The sequence below is a fragment of the Octopus sinensis genome, linkage group LG4, assembly GCF_006345805.1.
Source record: "Octopus sinensis linkage group LG4, ASM634580v1, whole genome shotgun sequence".
Classification (NCBI taxonomy): Eukaryota; Metazoa; Mollusca; class Cephalopoda; order Octopoda; family Octopodidae; genus Octopus; species Octopus sinensis.
Genome location: NC_043000.1, coordinates 110723485 through 110729603, shown reverse-complemented (window position 1 = coordinate 110729603; position 6119 = coordinate 110723485). Strand labels below are relative to the sequence as shown.

General features: G+C 39.6%; 1 long non-coding RNA gene across 1 annotated transcript in view; it reads left to right on the top strand.

Moving 5' to 3' along the window:
- The first annotated feature begins 4755 nt into the window (after nt 1-4755).
- LOC118763273 overlaps nt 4756-6119 on the top strand; it is a 14615-nt gene continuing 13251 nt past the window's right edge. The window contains exon 1 of the long non-coding RNA XR_004999024.1: nt 4756-4767. This is a non-coding gene — a long non-coding RNA (uncharacterized LOC118763273). The remainder of the gene's footprint in view (nt 4768-6119) is intronic.

The window sequence follows — 6119 nt, the reverse complement described above, 5'->3', positions numbered from 1 at the left end:
AGCAGGACCTGTGTATTTCGGTCTTCTGCGAGCACATTGCTCCAACCTCTTGCGAAAATATTATCTGCTCGTTTCAGCGAGACAGTCTTTTCGTAGGGCCAGCTGTCCGGTCCTTTATAGCTTGGGTGGAACTTCCACAACATGCACACCACTGCTATAGCTACCGATCAACTATTGTTACTGTTACACTAATACGAGGTACTGAAGTCGGCTTTCGCAACAGAGTGGTTTCCATAAAGACTTGTAAAGTAGAAATAATAATAATAAGGAAAAGAAGTGACAAAGAAATTATAACAAACAACATTTCGTTCCCTATGATAAGGACAGCTGCATAAGGTCAATCAAGGAAAGCCCTCAAAATGACCACCACCTACAGTTTCCAAGCCTACAGGAGCGTGCTCAGTGTAAGCCTATTCACATGCACCATATTTGCTATTCTCACCTACTTTTCGGCAAAATTGCTGTGGAATGGCACCTCCCTTTCCACCCCCACCTTCATTCCCTTGGGAAACCTAAAAAAGATGAATGCTTGGACGATGAGAAAAGTATCTGTATTCAGTTCTATTAGTCTTGTCCACCATATAACGACTTTTTCCACGGCCTCTAGACAGAGGTAAAGTGCCTGTTTTTTTCCGGTTAAAGAAAGACGAAGAGGTGATCTGCGAGAATAAATTTAAAATAATAAATGCGCCCTTTTAAGCCTAGCCAGGCTCATGGGCCCGGTCTCCCGGTTTCTATGGCGTATGTGTTCCCCAGCTGGACGGGACGCCAGTCCTTTGCAACGTTACTCATTTTTGCCAGCTGAGTGCACTGGAGCAACGTGAAATGAAGTGTTTTGCTCAAAAACACAACGCATCGCCCGGATCTGCGAAAATAGAGGTCTGATAAAACTCTTTGCCAGGACATTGAACGATTGTGAGCAAACCGGTTTCTTAGTTCTGTGCAGAACTCGAAGAGACCCAGCTGACGGCATCTCCGTGTCTGTAGAGTTTGTCTCAAACCTGCAATGTCACTCAGTAGCATTTCCAGCTGAGCGGTCTCTGTAAGTTGTTTATATAATCTGGGCCGAAAGTTCTCTGGAACAAACTAACCAATTGATTCACGTCAGTGACTAGACTTTCTCAGAGAACGTCGTCGCTCTTCCCCGCCATTAGTTCTCTGCCATCACTTGTCCTCCACCGCCAGCAGCCCTCTACAGAATGAGGACTACTGATTGTTATGATAAATGTCAAAAGAAAATCAAGAAGAATTAAAGATGACAGCCGCTACGCATGTGTCACAGAAGTATTTCGCTGAGCACCACAAATATCAGCTGTTTGTTTTATGGTTTATACAAACCATCCCCAAGTGGGATCGCGTAAAAATATAGGGGTTCGCGGGTGCAACTGAGATTTTTTTTTTTAATTTTATATTCTATCTTTACTATCATTATTTGCTGGTTGTTGCAGTTTTTCCTGCAAAAAATAAAACTCTAAGAGCGTACATTTAGAAACGAATTCCCAAATATAAATTTCACAAAAATCTAACCAAAAATGTCACCAAATTAAAATAATGGCATTGTGCTTCCTATATTAATTCTAACTCCACATGATTAAGGAACAGCCACGGTGACGCCTTCCCTCTAAAAGGATTTCAGATAATAGACCCCGAAAATTTGTACTTTAATATCAAGTTTGTTTGCATCAGATAAAACTGAAGATAACACATAACTCCACTTAGACTACTATTTCACAACCTATCCCCCCCCTACTATAACTTTCCAGAAAAATATATGCCCCACCGGTGGTTGGGGGAAGAACAAGTTTATTTTTGATATTTTAGCACAATTAGGGCGACGAGTTGGCAAAACTGCTAGCACGCCGGACAAAATGCTTAGCAGCATTTGGCTCGTCTTTACGTTCTGAGTTCAAATTTCACCTCTTCGGGGTCGATAAAATAAGTACCAGTTGCGTACTGAGGTCGATGTAAACGACTTACCCCGCTTCCCTGAAATCGCTGGCCTTGTGCCAAAATTTGAAAGCAATATTTTATCACAATTATTTAATACAAAAGAATCTACCGGTAACTTTTTTGTTAAGTACTGAGTACAAAAAAAGTACATTATTGCTTAAGAAAAAAGTGAATCCCTTTAATGAGAACCTTGTGCCCGGCGACATCACGCCCTACCACAATTTTCCCATGCCCCACTGATGGGGCTTATGTCCCACGTTGGGAATCACTGACTCAGGGGGACTTCATTCGTCAAAATAAATTGTTTCTTTATTACCCACAAGGAGCTAAGCACAGAGGGGACAAACAAGGACAGACAAACAGATTAAGTCGATTATATCGACCCCGGTGCGTAACTGGTACTTAATTTATCGACCCCGAAAGGATGAAAGGCAAAGTCGACCTCAGCAGAATTTGAACTCAGAACGTAACGGCAGACGAAATACCGCTAAACATTTCGCCCGGCGTGCTAACGGTTCTGCCAGCTCGTCGCCTTTCGTCAAAATAAATTATAATTATGAATTATATCGAGCGTCCATTCTTGATAAAACCAAGAAAGGCCGAAATCACGTGATCTAGTGGTCTCGGCGCTGGCGATGGCGGGGATTTGTTACCCTGCAAACGATATAAACAAGTATGTATGTCGTACCAAAAGCCACTATGAGAGACTTCTTCATGGCAACTAGCGCAGTAAAGTTTGTTCTAAAAGAACATCCACGTTTAAGTGGGGGTAAATATTACCTCAAGGAATTAGTACTGCCTCTGTCGCTAGTAAATATAATACCTTACTAATTTTTAGCTAGAATAACAGGGGATAAAATTATACTCACGCTTTATACGCGATATATAGAAATGAAATTTTAAAATATGAATTTTATTCACGTAAGTTACCTACACAAAGTAATTGGAACATATTTTGTTTAAATTTACTAACAATAAACTTATTTTTAAAAGTGCTACTTTAAAAAAATCGAGAACTGTAACCCCTTTTTTGCCAACAATACGGAACTAAAAATGATAGCTTCGTACTGTGATGATCCCAAATCAGTTCCTTTGTTAAACGTGATCTTCGTTGTGACCTACTCAAAGATTGTCACAGTAGTACCCACATATAATCAAGTGAAAGACAAAATTCTTTGCTCATGGGATAAGTAGTAGAATTTATCAAAGCATAAAGCCACAGAAAATAATGATGAAGATGTAATTGAAGTACTTCAAACTTCAATGAGTATTAGGAACTGGTCTGTAAGTAACCCTCTGTGTAAAGAATGAGACTTGTTTGCAATATGGATTTGCTTTTACTTTAAAAAACAATAAAGAAATGTTTGTCTGCCTAATTTGTGGAAATAATTTCGCGACAGAGAGCATAAAACCTATAAAATTAAAAAAGATATTTTAACTTAAGATAGTCCTTCTATAGCATCAGTAAGCGTAGAAGTTTTTTAAAAGGCTATCGGAATTTGTCAGTACACAGAAGCAATCTCTTGAGATCTCTATTTACACTATAAACGGTGAGATACTTGGGGAAATCTTTTGAACCTCTGTATTGAAGTACAAGGATCCGTGAAAAACATGTATAACCAGTACCGATTAAAATGACAAAAATTACTTACGGGAAAATTGCAGATGAATTAACGGACAATCCTCTGTCAGATAGTTGTAAATAGTAGTCGTATTTCTGAAATTAATGTTGACCAAATAGAGCAACTTATTGAAAGAATTTTAAAAAGCTCGAAACTTACAATTCAACTGGATAAAATAACCGACATTACAAACTCTGTACTATGACTGGGATTACGTCGGAGACTGTTTTTGTAACGTAACACCGATGAAGACCTTTTTCTGAAGATCATTAGATGGACGCACTGAAGATGAAATTATTTTTCAAGAAGTAGACTATTTTATTCGGAGAAATAGGCCTTTAAAGCAATAACTGCGTTAGAGCATGTACTGATGGTACATAATTTAGGAGCAAAAATTGGATTTCACGTTAAAAGTTAAATCTAGAAGCAAATATCTTAATACTTCCCTCATTGCAGGATTCACTGAGAGACTTTAGTGTCTAGAAAAAATTCTGTAGAACTAAATGTAGTATTACAAGAGGCAGTTAAAATGATTAAGTTTATTAAAAGTCGTGCATTCAGTGATCAACTCATCACAAGTCTCTGTAACGATATGGAATATAATTTCAGCAAACTTTTTAAATGAGAATCAAAGAGCGATGGTTCTCAAATGGACGGGCTATGAAACGGTTAAAAGAATTCTAAAAAATGAAATCATTATATTCTTGTCGGGACAAAATTCAGACATGGTTAATTTGTGCATGCAAATTATGCTAATTGTTGGATGTTCTTGGATACCTTAATGAACTTAATATATCTCTACAAGAAGAGAACATGTTGTCGAATCTGAAATGCAAGCTTTCATTTAAAAACAAAAATTAAATATGGAAATATAAAATAGAAAATGATAAATAAGATATGTTGAAATATACAAATGATTTTAATCTTTAAAACGTATTGAATTTAATACATTGATCATTTGGAGGGTTTGAAAAGTAACTCCTAGAAATATTTTGTCATATTTAGACAATAAACTATTATATTGGAGCCAAATCTATTCACGGTTGAAAAAAGTGCATTAAGCATTTACCATTAAGAGATGAAGAAGAATACAAGGTGGTATCAAAAAGTTCCCAGACTAGTTATGTTTAATAAAAAAAAAGACTTATTTACGGAAGTTTTAACGTCATCCCCTTGTGCAACATTCCTGTCACGTGTCCCAGCATTCTTGCCACTTTTGGGACCCGGCCTGGGAGTCATTTTCCGTAAGCGAGTCGAGGATCTTCTGCGATTCACTCTGGAGCTCGACAACGGTATTAAAACAGAGAGCTTTGAGCTGCCTTTTCATATTGAGGAAGAGATGGAATTCCGCAGGGGCTAAATCTCGCGAATAAAGCGGGTGTGGAAGCGATACAATGTTGTTTTTGACGAGAAACTCACCATTGAGGAGAGGTCAGTGACAGGGTACGTTATCGTCGAGAAGAATCCAGTTCTTCGCACTCCACAGATCCGGTCGTTTCCTCTAAATGTCCTTCCTCAAACGCTTCAATAGAATTCTCGATTGATAGTCTGGCCCTGGGGGTCGAATTCTCGATGCACAATACTACGGATGTCGAAAATAAGGAAGAGCGTGCCTTTTGATTGAGCTGCGGTTCTGTGATGCCTTCTTCGGTCATCGAGGTGAATGCTTCTTCCATTGTGACCACTGCTGCTTCGTTTCAGGGTCGTACGCGTAGACCCACCTCTCGTACCCGGTGATGGCCCTCGACATGAAGGATGGGCCATCAGTGGCACACTAACAGAGATCTTGACAAACTTCGACGCGATGTTCTTTCTGCTCAGTGGTCAGCAGGCGGAGGACAAACTTGGCACAGACACGTCGCATGTTCAATTCAAACGTTAGAATAGCCTGCACAGACCCTTACGACAGACCAACATCACCAATGTCGTTGATTGTCCTCCGTCGATCCTCAAGCACAAACTGATGACTTTTCCCCACATTTCCGGGGTTGACGCTCGTGACAGGTCTCCCAGATCGCTCATCGTCTTCCAGGGATATTCTTCTGCTCTTAAAGCGCCCGTGCCACACGGCACATTGCGTATGACCCATTGCCTCGTCGCTGTAAGCTTGCTGAAAAATGCTCAATGTCTCTGCAGCAGACTTTCCAAGTTCAACGCAAAGTTACACGTTAGCCCTTTTTTCAGACTTCTTGTCCATGAGAAAATCGCAGACTACAGCATACACGTGATCACAAAAGCTAATTTCACAACCCGAGAAGTAGACACAAGCATGTCACTTGGCACTCAGCCTCATGAAGGTCACTGCAAGCTCTCACTGCACATGAAACCGTGTGTTGCTATCTGTTGGCACACTGCAAGTAGTTCGGGAACATTTTGATATCACCTCGTATGTAGAAATTTCAAGTGATTCAACTCTGAGATCTGATTCCTCTAAGAAACCTTGAATGCTTTAACCTTGGTGTTCCTGCTAAATCTTCCAACTATTTGGAATTAGCGATGGAAACCCTTTTACAGTTTGTCAAAAAGAATTTGTTAGAATCAACATTT